This window comes from Rhinolophus sinicus, linkage group LG04 (assembly GCF_036562045.2).
Source record: "Rhinolophus sinicus isolate RSC01 linkage group LG04, ASM3656204v1, whole genome shotgun sequence".
Lineage (NCBI taxonomy): Eukaryota > Metazoa > Chordata > Mammalia > Chiroptera > Rhinolophidae > Rhinolophus > Rhinolophus sinicus.
Window position 1 is genome coordinate 49815588 of NC_133754.1, and position 18991 is coordinate 49834578.

Genomic DNA, 18991 nt, shown 5'->3' on the forward strand with positions numbered 1-18991 from the left:
ATATGATTTGTATCCCTTATTTTCTTGATGTGGTATATCACATTGATCAATTTGCATATATTGAACCACCCTTGTACCCCTGAAATGAACCCCACTTGATCATGATGTATAATCTTTTTTTTTAATTTATTGGGGTGACAATTGTTAGTAAATTTACATAGATTTCAGGTGTACAATTCTGTATTACATCATCTATAAATCCTATTGTGTGTTCACCACCCAGAGTCAGTTCTCTTTCCATCACCATATATTTGATCCCCCTTACCCTCATCTCCCATCCCCTCCCTTACCCTATGGTAACCACTAAACTATTGTCTGTGTATAATCTTTTTTAATGTATTGTTGTATTCAATTTGCTAGTATTTTGTTTAGGATTTTTGCATCTGTATTCATCACAAATATTGATACATAGTTTTCTTTTTCTGTGTTATTCTTATCAGGTTTTGGTATCAGGGTAATGTTGGCCTCCTGAAACTGAAAAGATACTGGCTAAAATCCTCTTAGATTCTCTAAATGTTGTATACAAACTTTTGCAATGCAGTTTTCACTGATAGCATGGTGCAGACATGCTGCCTACCACATATAAGAAAATGTAAAGAGAACTTCATGATTTCTACATGAAGTTCATCTACAAAGCTGGCAAACAAGGTTCTTCTATTGATTTTACCTTCATGCTAAGATAGCTTCTCCATTGTGGTTGAAATTAATGTACATATGAAACAATGTCTTGAACAATTCATCTTCACGACAAAACAAGACAAAGACTACATCAAGTGTTTAGGAAAATGTAACATAAGATACAAGCAAGCTAGAAAATATACTTTTGGATGCTGGAAAACTCTCCCAGTTTTGTAGCTAAGAACATCTTTAAAAGAGCTAGAAGGAGAAATCCAAAATTATTGCTCTCTGGTGACTTTGCTTCTGAAACAATAACATATACAAATAACAAATGACCATTTTTCAGAATGAGCCATATATTCACGGGCTTTTGGTTGAGCTCACATATCACCTTACCCTATGCAAGGCTGCAGAAGGTCACCACCTATGCATCACCTATTTTACTATTGCTTTCACAGTCACACAACCTGAGAGAAGAGTCTGTGTTTACCCCTCTCCATACTGACTTCCATTCATCTCTCAATATCTGCTTTCTTAGAACCCCTTCCTCTAGTGATTTCTGAGACATCACTCTACAGAGTATCAGTTCCTTCCCTTCAGACCACTTCTCCTCAGTCCTCTTTTCTCCTTTTTTCTGCTTGGTCTTTACGGATGACTAATTTCCTAGAGCTCTCAGTTCTCTCCCTTCTTAGGCCATCAACAAGTTCCATGGAGGAATCTCATCTACACTCCCCTAAACATAATTGATGCTAAATCTTTATCTCCAGTGGAGATCTTTTTCCCACACTGAAATCCATGTATCCAAATGCTGCTGGAAATATCCCCCTGGAGTCCCATGAGAACTTCAACCTCAACAGTTCTAAAACTAACATCATCAGTGTCTTCCATTCCCCTGCCCCTCCCCATCTATTTATGCTCCTGTATTTCTTGTCTTGGGAAATGGGAACCTCTTCTTGACCAAGGAGGCATGCTCAGTGACTAAAGAGCTCGAAGTCGTGGAAAGCAGGAGGCGTTTTGTATTCATATTTGAATCCCCAGCATGACATGACAAATAGTTGATGATCAATAAACACTTTTAGAATTAAAAACAATAAGTGAATTTTATCATTAAAACATTTGAAGCTTAGATAACACCCAAAAATAGAACAAGAAGAAATAAAAATGTAGAACATAGGGACAAAAAACCCCACCATTTTTTATAAGAAACTGGAAGATAAAACCTTGTGCCCGTGTAATAATAAGCCTCTACGGACTATCTCTAAGACCTGGTAGCAACAGGCACTCAATATTTGTGCAATGATTTCATTACTGTCCTAAGCCTGAGTTTCTTCATCTTTAAATGGGTTTAATTACTCTCATCTTGCATGTCTTGATTTCATCTCAGAAAATTTCAGAGTCATGCATGGAAACTGCCACCACAAATATAGCACACAGCAGTGAAGCAAGAACATAGATTTCAGACGGGGCGATCTTAAAACAGGAGGTTTCCAAACCTCCTGTAAGGGCTCACCTGCATCGGAATCAGAATCTCTGGGAGTGGGTCAGGCGTTGTTATCAAATTCTGAGTTAACCTGATGCACACAAACCTGGTGTTTGAGGACACAGCCTTGGGTGAGGGCAGTTGTATCTACTTTATAGTCTTCTCGATTATTTGAAGTGTTTCCAAACCCATGCACATCATCCAGCTCTTACAACAATGTGGGGAGTCATTGATCAATTCATTCATTCATTAAACCAGCAGTGACTGAGCATCATGCTAAGGGGTAGAATGGGAAATAAGACCAGCCATTCCTTAGTCATGGAACATACAATTTGCATGCCAGATGTTATGCAAATACTAACTTGAATAAATCTAAAATGGCATTGTGTCATGTGTCCGGAAGGAGACACACATGTAATCACTATGAAATATTTGTCCTGGTTGCACTGGCAAGGAAATTGTAGTTGAGAAAGGTCAAATCAACCTATCAGCCATGACCAATAATATAAAAAAACTGGATTTGTTTTACGATAAGCACTCTACCATCTGTGGAAATATTTTTATCAAACTCTGGCCTCGATGTGTGCAGAAAACAGAGCAATAAGGTTCCCAGAGAGCTCACATGCAATGAGCTGACCTTGAATTTTTGTGATCCAGGAGTACCAAAACAAAAAAGAAAAAATCCCAAGGATGCCCTGAGACAGAGCTTCAAAGCTGTGGCAGGGCCAAGCTCTAGAGATAAACAAAGGGAAGACAGGCCAGCATCATGAAGAGCAACCAGCAGTAGAATATTCTCAAGCACTCTTATTCATTGTTGGTCGATTTGCTCTTCTTGAGAAATTGGACAGGACAAAAATTTTAAAGTCTTACAATTGTACACATCCTTGGGCCCAGAAATTTCTACTTCTAGGAATTAAAGTTTCAAACATATGGTCAAAATAAAATGGCTAAATGTATGGTTTTCCTAAATGTTATTTATAACTTAAAAGTCAGAAACAACTTAGATGTCTAACACTAAATGAATATTTAAATAAGTATGGTTTGGCCATAAACTTGAAAGTATGCAACTATTAAAAAACAGGTTTTTTTCAGATATCATAACATGTTTACTATATAAGAATTAATTGGGGGGGAGCACCTGTATACATAGTATGATCTAAATTTAGGAAAATACAAGCACAAGAGCTGTGTGTATGTGCCTCTGCCTGTTGCAGATGTGTATAGTTATATACAAAGGAACACATAAATATACTAACATTGGCCAACTTTACATTTTAAATTTATTCCATTTTTATGTCTCTCCCACCCAAACCACCCACCCATAAACATGCATCTGTAATAAAAAGGAAAGGGAGGAAAAATGGCAGGTGTTTATAAAGAGAACAGAGTTTCTTCTGAAGAACCACATCTCTTCTGGCTGACCCAGAGTTTCAGAGACTAAAATGAACACTGGAACAGACTTCTCAGACAGCAGCTGCAATGATGAAATTAATGAGGAGTAATTTTCACATGTGACTTAGGCAGTAAGAACTTAAAGTAACAAGATAGAATTTGAAAAAGGCAGGAATTTCTTGCAAAGCCCAAAAGTATAGTACATATATTACACACAACACACTCAGAGATCATTAAGAGTATTTAACATTACTAAAAAAATCTTATCTAAATAATTTTGGGAGAAAGTGGTCAGAATAATATGGACATATTTACTTGAGTAGAATAAGCCTATTCTTTAAACATCAAACTATGTCTGGACTTTAGTCAGGATATGTTTCTTTAAAGATTCATTATCTTTTTCTCCCTCTCCCTCTATTCACTAAAGTAACTCTGACTGCTTTCATGTGTGCCCTCTTAATTGGGAGAGTTGGACTACGTAGGTATTATTAGCTATATTCTCTTATATGAAGCCAATATGGGATACTATGACATCAGAAACATGAAACATGAGATCCCAGATTCACAAAGCAGGACCCTCTGGAAGCTCAGGTGGTGACAAGTTGACAAGTCAGTATCTGAGCTTGCCGACCGCTTAATGGAGTGACGCGATGCACTTTCACATCAGGTCTACTGAGCCCCACAGATCCTAGGGGTAGACGCACAGGCTGCCCTCCCAGCTGGTGGCCATCTGCCTAAGTGACAACTGCCAGATGGGGAAAAAAGACTGAAATGGGGATCAAACATTAAATAAAACGGGATTTCTTGGAAAGCAGCATTGACATCAATTATTCATATGACATTCTAATGTCTTGGAAGTTTTCATTTGAAATATTTGGGTAAGAATTGAAAAAAAAAAAAAGATAAATTCCTGGATGAATGTGTCTAGTGTGCTAGACATGAAGCACTTTGTGCTTCCTACAGAAAACACACTGAATTGATTTATAAATGTACTTGTTGTTCCATTCAAACTTCAAACTCAGACAGATCAAAGAATCAATAAATAGTTTTTTGTGTTTTTTTTTTAATCTCTCCCCCTCCATGGGAAAGGAGCACGTTGACTAATTGCATTCCCAGTTAATGTCTGTGGTAGAATTCCCCAAAGCTGTTCTCATATGAACTTCTCACCTGTGGATTGTCTAACTTTGGGGATTGAACAATGAGCAAAGAAAAGATTGAAAAATAATGAGAAGTCTACCTTTATCTCAATTTTTTTTGTAAACCTAAAACTGCTCTTAAAAGAAAATAGTATCTTTTAAAAAGTTGATGGGAGTTGCCTCCGCTCTCTCACCAATTTGCAAGTCATGGCTGGGAAAGAAAGAGGTCACGGAAGGACCAGAATAAATAAAAATAACCGCTTTCCTACCCTTTTCTTATCTCTCAGTTTATATTATGTCATCAGAAAAAATAATGTTTCTGTAGCTTCACAGTATTCTTTCTAATGCTAGGTTTTAAAGTTTAGGGCAAAATTCTAGATTCAAAGTTTCAACTAAAAAGAGTTGGAGTAATAGATACTCTACTTTCTACTACTGACAAAGGAAAATGATAATTATCAATCAGAAGCAAGTCAGAGAGGTACATAGATTTTATTTTTCCTTTAAAGAAATTGGAATTCTAGATAAAAGAAAATATTAAAAAAACATTTTTACTACCATCCATCTTCCTAATCAAATCCAGATTAAATATATTACATGATCATGTACCTAAAATAGATTTAAAAGTAGAAGTCAAAATTAAAGAAATTAATCAACAACCATGGATGCTAAAGTCTTCTTTTTTTCTTTCTTTTTTTTTTTTTTTAGAAAATGGCCAGGAAGTGTTGCTTCTTACCAGACCCTAGTAAATGTGATTCAGACTTGAGAGCTTATCTCTAGGACAAGTGCATCAAAACATCTTTTTGCTCTTCAGTGGCTTGTCTCTACTCTGATGCTAGTTGATAACAGTGGTTTGTGGACATAGTTTTGTTTACTCTCTTTTAGGGACTGAATATATTTCTCTCATTTTGGCAGGCAGTTGGGTCTATCCAAGGTACAGGCTTTATCTAAATTGGCAGTGCTGAGGTAAAAATCTCTAGTGAAAATTGACACAAGCAAATCTTTCAGTTTGTCATTTTCTGAAGTGTTAAATTTGTTTTCAACATAATTACTAAAAGAAACTGTAAATTATTTTAATATGGTTACATTTTTATAACTCATGCCTCTATGGATCATAGTTTTCATTTGTGATATAGCTTATCTTTTCTAGTGTTATTATGGAGACACACATGGACATGTACCTAAAAATGATACAAAGCAATCAGTATTTACATGGAGATTTAAAAAATAAATAAGTCTGAACATTAACATCATGTAAGTTTTAAACTCTACCATTAAAAAAAGAAAATGAGTTCAATTTAGGCTCTACATTTGATTGTCAGATTTACTTCTAAGAAAATAATGGATACCAGAAGACCTGGAAATCTCTTACAATTCCTACTGAAACATAGCTATCCATCTTCTATAACATGTAATGATTCTGGATTGGATGTATATACAGATGTCTATATGTTAGTGCAAAGTTAAGAAATATGAAGAACAGAAAAGATAGGTAAGAGCAACTTTATAAATGGCTAGCTTATTTACTTTTATATATATCAAATTGAGTGGATACAGGTCAGACAGCACTAAACTTTAAACAAACAAGTGTGTTCTACAACCATGGACATAGACATAAATTTTTAAAATGTTCTATACTAAGATGAAGAAACGATGACATCATCCCCATGTAATTTTTACTAAGGTAGCTAAATTAAACAGCAACTGGTCTCAGAGTTTCCAAGCCCTCAAAACAACACATAATCAACTCAACATACTTACAAGGAGGTTAACAAAAAAGCACTGAAAGTTGACACCTATCTTTCTCTTTTGCTTGATTACTCTTGGGCCATCGATTTTCCCTTCCTATCCTGTGGTGAGGGAGAGATATTATTTACACACACACACACACACACACACACACACACACGCAAAGGGATTCACCCAAAAAATAAATGCTTGGATGCAATTTTCTGAGTTACCACATAGTAGTTCAGTTTTGCAGATATTGTAAACTTCCATGGGCTCTGCATGTCAACATCAGCTATTCTTACCTCACTTTGGATAATCTGGGTGACTGTTATTTTGCCAGTTTTCTCATGGCATGTCACATTTTCTCAAGTGCTATGCTTTAGAGAAATATTTCTTATTTTGTAGCCAAAAAATTTCTAACAGTCAGAAAATATTGTCAAGTTTCTGGTGAATTTTCTGATGCCGAGACTAGTTTTTATTTTGTACTACAGCTGCTACAAATCCCTAGTGGATATAGAAAATGCATTGCATTTCACTCTTTTGACCATGGCTCCCAGGTTTGTCAACGATAGCTGTGGTTCAAAAGATGCCCTCATTTCAGAATTCTTTCAATAGTTGTTGAAGAATGTAGACTTGGGTGTCATAAATTGTTTAATAGCTTCATTCTGACACTTACTTAGCTAGATGATTGGAACCAAGATACCCACTTTTCCAGTCTCAGTTTTCCTCTCTGAGAAACAGTAATTAAATGAGATAATTTATGTGAAGTGCCTAGAACAACGTCTGTCTCATTAAATGTTTCTTATTGATACTAATGTTACTATCAACCACCCAGAAACTATACCATCAAGGTTTCTCTGACAGCTGTGACTTACCTAAATGTCTTATTTGGTATGCAGGTAGGGCACAGATATATGATGCTATCTGACCAGTTTTTCTCCCACACATCTATAGAATAATCTAGGAGTGAAGCTGAGAGCAGTGGCAATACCAAACATGTTTATCAACGCATGGGCTCTGTGTCTCTAAGCAGTCTTAAAGTACTTTTAAGATATGGCAATAAATTAAGAATTTCCTAGTCCCCTATTTTAACACGCCATACTTTTATCAGTGTCCATCTAAATATTTTCACCAAATAAATGTATTTAAAATAAGAAATTCTTGTTAATTTATCAACAGTTAGTCAATAGTCAGATAATGTTCCCTACCCTCATTTATTGTTTAGCACAGTCAACTTAGCAGTGAAACCACCCTTCTGAAAATATAAAATTCCTGGCTACCCTGCCCATGGGTCAGTAGAGAAAGTCTTTCAGCTCCCATCATGGCAAATTTCCAACTTCTCCTTCTTAATTTTTTTCTTTCTGCAAGCCATTATCACACTTAGGATGCCATGATAGAAAACCAGTTCCATTAAAAGAGATGATGTGTAATTGTATAATAGCTCAGTGATAAACTACTGGCATAAAGAGTACAGAGGCAAAGTATATCAGTTTAAATGCTGGCTATGCACAAATGCTAACACACAAGAATAAACATGCCAAACAAATAAAATATCAAAAGAGTTGAAAATATAGTTTTTGAAAATTCTGTACAAAAAGAAATTACTACAATCAAGGATAATTTATAAACAACCTAGAAAAAAATGCAATTTTCTAATATACAAAGAACTATTAAACCAGGGAGAAGAAAAAAGTATCCGATAAAACACAAGAAGTGGCAGAAAACATTTTTAAAAACCTATTCTGTCATAGAAAGAGAAATATAAATGGCCAATAGATTTTTTAAAGTTTAGCCCCAACATTAGATAAGTCAAAATAGTAAAATGGAGTAGTATTTATTTAGCTAATAGATATAAAATAGTTAAAAATACTGGCCAGTATTATTAAGTGTGTAAGGAGAAAAACATCTACATAAATGGTAGTACAAATTTACACAATTTTCTTAAACATCAATCTTAACATTTAGACAAATTGTTAACATTAACAATCTTTAACTCAAAAATTAGAAAGTTTCTTAAGGGAATATGCCCAAGAATGCTCATCAGAGTGTCATTTATAATGCTAAAAAGCAAGACAATATAAAGGTTTTTCACTAGGCAATTGGTTTGAAAAAGTCTATATGTTAAAATTGGTCATGTAACATATACTTATTTAAAATGTTTATTTAAACTAGCATATTGTAAATAGAGAATGAAGTTATAAGAGAATCAGGACTTTAATGTTGCCACTTACATAAAAGTATGTATGACTAAAGAGATTTTCAGAATAATAAATGCCAAAGATATGATTATTTTAGGAAGGTAGAACATCAAATGATATTTTATTTTTAAAATAATATTCTACAGTGTTTACATTTTGTGATGGATATGTACTATTTTAAGATAAAGTTATAGCTAGCTTTACTTTAAAACACCAATTGTACTTCCTTAGTTGGAAATGTTGTGTTCCAAATGTTTGTGAATTGTTTGCAGCTAGAATGCAATTCCCAGAGAAAAAGATTGTTCCCTCTGCTAGATTTTTGCAGCTTGGACTTCTCTCAGCTTGCAGTAGCTTACAGATATTGAAGATGTGTGAAAAGGGAAGAAACTCATTCAGAGTGAGACCAGAGCTCGGCCAGGATGGAACAGTAATCCAGTGAGGGAGAGTGGCCATGGATGTTTATATCCCTCACCACTGACTGTCCTATTCACTGGAACAACCCATGCAAGGGCATCCACAGGGCAAACCAGAACTTCGGAAGAAAGGCAAGGTGAAAAAGCCAGAATGGACAAGCAAAATCTATGAGATGAATGCCCCCTCCCGGGCTTTTCCCATCAGAACCTGAGCAAGAACCCATTGGAAAAGGCAAAGATGAATGTTCGGGTTGTATCTGAGGGACTTGATTTGGAAGGTGAGGGGCAACCAGAGTGACCTGGAAGGAGGAAAAGATCATTCATCTCAGTTCCTGGCTGAGTGTGCAAAGTTGGAGGGGTCAGGAATCAAACAGCGCTCACCCTCCAGCTGAGGAGCCTGACAAGGGCTACTGGCTTGCTGGAGCCTCCATCTCATGCAAGACAACTTTCCTAAGTTCAGGGCTCCAGTACCTCTCTCTGTTACTGTATCTTCTGGACACAACTCTATAATCAGCAAACTTTTCTACACCCTCAAACTCTTCTCAGAAAATTTCATTTATTTCTTGACTCCTCTCTACCACTCCCAGACCATCACATCATCTCTTCCTTCATCGAAAGATCCCTGCTCCTTTAAAGCTCATCCTGTCCAACTGGTCTGCCCTTCCATGACCCCTGACTTCAGAAGCGTCCTCTGAACACCTCCAATACACCCTTCCCTCAGTGAGGACCTCAGCACCTGGTTTGCCGTCCTCCCCTTCATCCCATATCCTGCTCTCATGCTGAGTAAGTTCCATGTGCAGGTGGATAACTCACTTAATACACTGGTCTTTGTTCCCACTCCCCCAATTTCAAAGACCTCTCCTTCACTCCACCTCAGCACCGCCTTCCAATGGGCACACCCTGAACATTACCATCACCAAAACCTGAACTGCTAATTAGAGCATTCACTTTTTGACAATATCTTCATATTTTCTGGCTGACTTACCCTAGTATCTCAACTGAAACAATATTTGCTTAAATAGCATCTCTATGTGTGTCTAGTAGTATGCTAAAAGCTCTATATTTTATCTTCAAAATAAACCTAAGACTAAACTACTAATACTAATAATAATACCCAACATTTAAAGAGTACATTCCATATCTTCTTTACATACATTCACTGATCAATACAACAACGCTATGAGGTACTTTCCATTTTGTAGATTAATAAATTTAAGCACATGGAGGTTATTTATTTGCCCAAAGTCCTACAGTTGTCAAGTGGTGTCAACCAAAGGCAATATTGTCAGCGAAAAATAACTTAGACACTTATCTGCGTCTACACACACTTTCTTTCTTCCTGTTACAGTTGAAGAGCTGCCCACCTCTCAGCAAGGTCCTTCCATGTGTTCCCTGGGACCTGTGCCCTCTCTTGCCTTCTCAGGGACCTGGCTTTTGCCTTAACCGTCCTTCCCACTCACTGCATTTTTGGCCCCTGCCACGTGATCTATTGAAACTCCTTTTATCAGATTTTTGTATAAGATCCCAATGTTGCTTAATGCAGCGGGCATTTCTAAAAGTTATTATTCCCACCCTTCTTAGCAGGATTTGACACCACTGGCCGTTTTATCCTCCTTGAAATCCTCTTTTCCCTTGGCTTCTGCCTTCAATATACTCTCAAAGGCCCTCTACCATTCTGTGAGTTCTCAGTTTTCTCTGACACAAACTCTCCATCTACATGTGCTAAATGCTGGAGCTCCTTAGGGCCAGGCCTTGGGTCCCCTTTTCTGTTCACATTTTATTCTCTCTCTTGAGGCACTCCTACCCAGTCCCGTGTATATTAGACGAGACTCTTAGTAACAAATAGCACAAGCGGACTCCAATTACACTAAAAAATCTACATTTGTTAAAAGGATTTAGAGTAGCTCACCGAATTGTTGGGAGGGCTAGAGCACATGACTTGAGGCTAAGCTGCCACAAACAGCTCCCAAACCATGTCGTAGCCCTGGTTTGACAGAATATCAGCACCAGTTCTCTACTGTCCCTGCCACACCTGGGATTAAATTTTACTGTAACTACCACCAGCACCATTGTCACTTCTGCACCCACAAATCAACATTGTGACGACTGCTGCTGACCCCAGTCAGGAGCGAGAGCTCAATGCTTCCCTCTTGGGCATCTAGTTCCTGGCAAAATTTACAGTGGCTGAATCTGACTGGCAGAGCCCAAAACTGTGGTGGCAAGGGAGGCTGAGAATGAATCTAGTATCAGTTCCACCCGAAGACACATAAAATAAAGGATTTTCCAAACATAGGCAGGGATTTGGATGTTAGACACTACACATAAGTGACAGCCTTACCCTGCATCATGGCTGTAAGGGTCAGCTACATGCACTAAACCTCATACGTCTGTCTCCAGCCCAGAATCATCTTTGATCTTATTTGATATCTTACTTAGGGTACTTATGGTCATCTCAAACTTAACACGTCTGAAATTAACCTCTGTATCCACAGCCTCCCCATCTGCAATTTTTTTAAATTTTCAACATACCTCTTTACCTTTGATTGCTCATACTGGGAACCCAAACATCCACCTTGATACTTCCATCCCTTCCAATGTACATACACCCAACCTAACACACAGTACTGGTCTCATTCCACCCGAAGAATATATTTTAGTGCTGTCCGTCCCTTCCCATCTCTTCTCTTATCCCAGAATCAAACCCCATCTATGACTTCCCATCTAGAATTCCTTAAGCTGTCTTGTGTAGAGTTAGGACAGAATTTGCTCTTAGCCTGGGCCTATAAACTCATCATATGTTATCCCCTTTCACTGCAGCTTTGGGCCTGCAGTTTATTAAAGAAGTTAAGCTCGTTCCTTATCCAGACCCTCCAGACCCTTCAGAAACTTTGCTTACTCTACTTGGAATGCCATATCCTTCTCTCCTGCTTTTCCCACTAACTCCAACCAAAGATGCAGGTCTTCATTTAAATTTCACTTCTCAGTGAGGCTTTTCCTGCTCCTCCAATATAAGCTATAAGCTAGCTTGCCCACATGCTATTGTTTTCTTTTTCTTTCTTTTTTTTTTTTTTACATCTTCTTTCCTGGAATTTATGATAACATATTTCCATATCTGTCTATGAAATTGCATGTTCACATTTGGTCCCTCTTTTAGTAATGTGAAGGTGAAGGCCATGTCTGTACTCTTTACCAATGGATACTGGAGCCTTTCAAACTATTTGCTTCATTGTCACCATTTGGTTGAGCAGAGAGATATCCTAAGAAACCAATCCAAGCATTCAAGATACCCCGTTAGGAAACAGACACAAATACAAGACTCTTCCTGCCCCAAGGAGGCTGGATGAGAATCAATTGGAGACAAAGAAAACTGAAGTTGCAAGTAGAAATCTTTAGCTCACTATATTTGATGAAGGTAGTGTCTGAAAACATTAACTGCCCAACTTCGTTCTGTAGTAAAGGGAGAAGAATGGGGTCCAAAATAAGCAGGACTGCAGGCAAGGTGAGTCCCCTACCATTTTGAAAAGAGGGCAAAGAAGAGAAAGGGCAGCATGAAAATCCAAAGTGCTGATCAATACAGGTTCCAGGAGTTTTCTCTTCAGTTGTCTCTCTCCCATTATTCATGTGCGTAATACACACATACGAGAGTTAGGCATTCATTCACTGTCTCTACCAAGTATCAATTATGCTCAAGACAAAAAAATCACAACCCTTTCCATTAAGTAATTTAAAATCCAGTAAGAAAGATGACAGGCATATAAATAATGACATCATAAATTAATGCTAGGTATTTTTATATTATACTTCAGAGTCTACACATCGCTTTAATGTGATACTCTCATTCAAGGTTAAATGTGTTCAATGCTATAAGAACGGCAAAATCAAATTACTATAAAAACATAGGGAATCCTACATGTTTTATATATATATATATACATATATATGTATATATATATATATATATATGTGTGTGTGTATATATATATGTGTGTGTGTGTGTATATATATATATATATATGTATGTATGTATGTATGTATGTATATATAATAGATGTATAGAAAGGAGTCCAAACTACGCTACCAGGTTCTGGTTAGACCCTAACGAGGATGATGTTCCTGCAGTTGGAGATATCCCTTCATGGAAAACATATGGCATTTAGTCATCTCTCTCTGGATAGTTAATCTAGGCACTGTTTGCTTAAAAACAGAGCCTCTGCTTCAAAGCAGCTGCCTTAGTAAATGCTGACATACAGCATCTTCTAAGACAGGAAATTTAGACATCAGATGCCTTCATTGCTACCACATTCTGGATAAATGGAGAACCTCCATTTGCATCTTTCCGATCTAAAACATAACTGCTTTATTTACTGGTGGAATCCCCTAACAACTGACTCAACTACAAGAAGTAAAAAAAAAAGAACATGGGTGTATGAAGTCAGACAGTTAGGTTTGTAAACTTATACTAGAAAAAGTGCTACATACCTCATTGCTAAGTATCACTACTTTCACCTTTGAAGTACTCCCCTTGGGAAGTTATGCACTGATGCCGGCACCTAGTCTGCCCTTCAAAACAATTTTGGAACTCTTTTTCTGGAATGGCTGTCAGAGCTGTCATCGCATTACCCTTAATGTCCTGAATGTCATCAAAATGTCTTCCTTTCAGTATTTCCTTTATCTTCAGGGAAAGAAAGAAGTCACTGGAGGCCAGATCAGGTGAATAGGGAGGGAGTTAATTTTTTTTCTGGCTAAAAAGTCCCTCACAGACAGTTCCATGTCAGCTGGTGCTTTGTTATGATGCAAGAGCCATGAATTGCTGGCGAAAAGTTCAGGTCATCTAATTTTTCACGCAGTCTTTTCAGCACTTCCAAATAGTAAATTGTATTACCTGTTTGTCCAATTGGTACAAATTCATAATGAATAATCCCTCTGATATCAAAAAAGATTAGCAACATCGTTGCAACAAGTTCACAAATGTAATTGTCAGACCTCATATAAACCTTTCAGGAAACCAGGAAATATTTTCTTTGTGATATAGCTGCTACAGCAGCAATCACATATAACTCCTCACCAAGATGTTTTTCAACCATCCTTCAAACAATCTCGGATGATAGGTAGAGAGAAACTAGATCTCCTGTGGTAATGTTATATAAATCATGGTGGCTAAGGAGATATGGGCACCCCCTCTTCACCTAAAAAGTGTTGTAGCTGTGATTATGATACAGAATCGTGTTTTGTCCCAGTGACTTAAAGTTCAAAGTTACCTATCTGCCACATGTTGCTTTTCAGCTGCTCTATTATCCATTTAAAATAGACCTACAAAGTAATTCCACCAGGGATTGTTGTTGACATAGGTATGACAATGATTTTTTTAAAAAGTTATTCTTCCCAGGTATGATTTTTTTCTTATATCTATTTTATAATAACACAGAAATGTTAGATGCAAGCTTAACCTTATTGCATGAAAATAATTCCTATGCCCTAAACACATACGTACATATATTCTTTTAAAATTTCAATGAAAGAAATACTTCTGGACTCTGCCATGCAATACTTTACAGTTAGCTCAATTTGTCCTAAGATCAGAATGGCATGCAGATAAGGAAGTAATACAATTGAGAAATAAAAGGTACCCGTTATTTAACTTCTTTTGCTTTTCAACAATCAAAATCAATCTCTTTAATCTTACGTTCATTTGGAAAGGCAGAGAAAGGTAGGGTAGAGGAATATTTATTGCATATCTTTAATGGACCAATCTCTATACTTAGAGATCATGTATATTGTCTTCTTCAATTATTCCAACATAATTCTTAACATTAGGACAAGGTAAGGATCATCATTCATATTTTAGAGATAGTGAAACTAAGTCTCAAAGAGGGTAAAGGCTTAAAAGATATATCAACCTTATAGGTAGCATACCATGAACCCTCTTTAAATGTTGTGTCCCAATGGCAGCACCAGAAACAGATCTCCATGACCTCAGACTTCTTGCATAAGAAACATAAATAGATTCACCATCATTTACTACTCTTTGAACCCTCTTGAAACATTAAAATTGCAAAGTGCATTCACATAAAAAAACATGCAATAGCTATAATATAAGTCAAACCAACTTATTAAAAACGAAAGAAAAATGCATCCTATAACCTATAAGAGCAAGTTCAAGGCAGAGCTACGTTCTGACAGTTTCACTGGAGGTTAGAAAGGACAGCTGTGTTCCACGTAAATTTGCTGACCCTCATGAACTTTCCATCAACAAGATTCTCTCATCCTCCCATTATTGCTGTTCAACAATTAATCAACAGCTGTTGAAACATTATAAGCATGCTTGTAATTTGGGTTAAAATTAATGATTGCCTATCTATTAAAATGCTGAGGGAGGCTTTGCTTTCCAGCCTCAGTGTGAACTCGCTGATTTATTCTTCAAATCAATTACCCTCCTGAACTCCCTTGCCTCCTGCCTGTTGGCTAAGAGCATCCCACACTCCATACTTCCCTTAAATAAGCTTGTGACATACATAAGACCAGGTTTGCTTGCCTGGCCATGTGGGTGTGTAGAACCCAGACATATGTGAGCACAGTAAAAGGTAAGCACATTTAGGAAGGGCAAGATTTTATTTTATTGTGTTTTTCAGTTATCTGAAAGTAATTTTTTAGAAATAATAGTAGCATTGAAACACAGTTATCATAAACACTATGAATCAATGACTCAAACAATGAATGAATATGATATTTTGTATGAAAATAAAATAAAATAGTCAGTGAAACCATTTTGAATGGATTCATTCCTCACTGGCTAATATTTGCAAGATGGTTCCTGATTTACTTGTTATCTGGACCTGTTAACAACCTAAGACGTGAACACTTCCAAATGTCCAGCAGAAATTTAATTTCAGTAAAGTGGATATCTTGGCAGCAGTGGTGTTTGAAATCCAGTCAAGTCAAGCACTGGGATTCTGCTTTGATAGCCAACAGTCTTGACCCAATTCACTCTCACCTGCTAGATTAGGAAGAGAAAATCCTATCCTCTGCTCCTTCAAGCTCACTTTAGGAAATGTGCTGTACTGCTTCAGTCAATTATTAGTTTTGGGTGTTTTTTTTTTTTTTTAGCTTTTAACAGTCTTGAAATGTAATAATGATCAAGTAATAAAACAATCCCTTTAACTTAAATTCAGGAAAGCACAAGTGGAGAATAGAGACAGATGTGAACCACTACTGCTCCATCTACCCTACTTTCCATACACTACTGCCTACTATTGCTTCTTATTAAATCAAGTAATAGTAAGTATTCAGTGGTCACATATCCAGCCTAATAGCTCATGCATGTATACATATTTCAAATCACTTACCCAGGTGACTACCCATGAGGCAACTCTAAATGAAACTACTACTATTCAAATAAACTTCAGCTCTGCTGCCCACCTAAACCAGTAAGAAGGCGATTTTACTTGTTTGCATTTTTTCAAATTAATTGCATATAAGAAGGAAAAAAAAACACTAGCACCGGAATCTTTTTTTTTTTTTTTCAAAAATAGAAACAGCCTTTGTGCTATGAGGATATGAAACACATAATTTGGGGTGAATAAAATTTTAGTTGTATAACGTGCTACAGATCTCCACTCTCTCCTATCTCTATGAAATGTTCGGTTTTCAATCTGACCAGTCTTCTTTTTTTTTCCTTCAAAGTACAATAACAAAATATGTTTCTCTTCCACAGGAAGCAATAATTTTCTATAAACTACATCTAATATATTAGTAATAATTGTATGCCACTTCAAACAAACTACAAATTGATGTTAGTGTTCTTACCAATGGTACACTAAATAATAACTCCCTGCAGGCCAATTTGCATACAAAATGTAATATTTAAAGCCAAGTTACAATTAGCACTTTATTATGGAACCTTGGGATTATAATATACTACAAACTACTTATACTTGCTATAAGGATTTTCATTTATGAAAAATTACACTGCTAGGGTTGCCATTACAACAAACCAACCTGCATTCAATTACTAACAAACCAAGAGTCATTATTTACACTTAAGGAGTCAGAAAGTATAGTGCATCGCACTCCCCTGCAGTGTGATGGTGGAAAACAAACAAGAATGATGGCTGAGCAATTATGCATGCACATTATAAATATAGTGACACCACACCCATACACACTCCTCAAAATAAATAAAGTGAGCAGGAAGAAATAAATTTGAGTAACCTTTATCAAAACAACAAAAATCAAAGAAACCACTTGCCTTTCAAATTGTAGGATTTACTAATTAATAGTATTGAATATGTTGGGATTCTTCACGAGAATTTACAAAACTATATTACAAACAATGTCACCAGTACTTCCCAATACTTGAACAAAAATTAAAGTCATATGGCCTGTGTGTGTGTTTACTAAGACTGATTTTTCTCACTATTCTCCAAAAATTTATACTTCTACCTTGCTAGAATCTATTCTTCATTTTAATTGATGGCAAATTGGCTCTCAGTGGCAACTCACAAATTCTTCATTCTAGTTAAGGAGAAGTAGGTTTCCCAAATGTTCTAATTGTCTGCTTCTCATGAAAGAGGGCTTATGGGTTTTATAAACACCCATTTGTTGCCTAAAATCATAATTATGCCCTTCAAATTAACTTTAGGTTAATTACTTTTTATGTTTCACCTCAATATAAAAAAAAATAAACAAACTAAAGTTGAATACGTTTACATTTTTGGTTTGGTTTATATAATAAAGTGACAGAGTAGCTTGATTTATTAAGATATTCCAAACACCCAGCAAAGCCACAGAGATGGTCACATAAACCAATGCACACATACATCTCGTGTGCACACACAGACACACATCCACACACACTCACAGATTTCATTTGAATGAATCTTAAAGAAGACATTGCACGTGCAAACCAAAATTCCATTTAACAATGATCTCAGAGTCTTTAAGCATCTATTAACAATCAAAGTTCCATTCTTCTTTCTCCTCATTTCAGCTTGCCTTTTTGTACACTAAGAATGATATAGTCCCTCAATCTTCTTCATTCTTCCCCAGTATAATTTACTCCCTATTTCAAATATTATTAGTCAAAGTACATGAGTAAGCTGTGGGGGATGGGAGAGCTCCTGCAAAGGCAAATTCTATAAATACTGTGAGTTAAATTTTATTCTGAGATAAGCACCAAGAATTACAGCTGCCATCAGCAAGAGGAATGGAGGCTGCACAAGAGAGAAAAATGTTCTCTAGTCATATTTTTACAGTGAACATAAAACCAGAACGTAATAGAAATTATAGTTTCCTGTGAGGGGTTAGCACCAACTTTATATTCCTGCTTCTTTGCTGATTTGGGTCACAACCTTAGACAAGCCATTGAACTGTTTTGTGACTCAACTTCCCAGTTGCTAAATTGGTAGAAATCCTATCGGACGTCTTCCTGACAGCAGCACAATGAATATTACAGAGATGATGTGGGCAAAGGCATATTGTGTTCCAGAGTCAAAAACATGATGGATTCATCCAGTGTAAGCATATACTTGCAGACGTGCAATGGAGAGATGCCAGTCTACCATGATTTAAGAAATAAGGAGCATCTAATTTATCAGGTTAAACGATTTTTTATTAATTCAAGTTCTGTTATGTAGTATTTATATTAACTAAGGTACTCCGTTATTGTTCACCAAGTCAAATTGAAATATTTAATCTAAAGCTCAAAATTAGTAGTCATCCGTTCCCAAGTAAACAGATCAGTCAGTACTATGTGAATGAAATACTATTAAAATTATCATTTTAAAAATCTGTTATAGAGACCTCATCATCAACAAAAGATAAACAAATTCAAGATTTTCATTCAGGAAATACTATTCCTTCCTATTTTGTTGTACACGTTCACTTCAATAGAACAGAATGAGAAAATGTGTACACACTCAGCTCATCATATTTTGTTGGTAGCTGGGCTTAAAGCTGAAGGCTAAATTAACTTGGAACTCTTCCCTGGGCTTCCTGGTTCCCTGGTTTACTGGGGTGCCTGGGAATTAG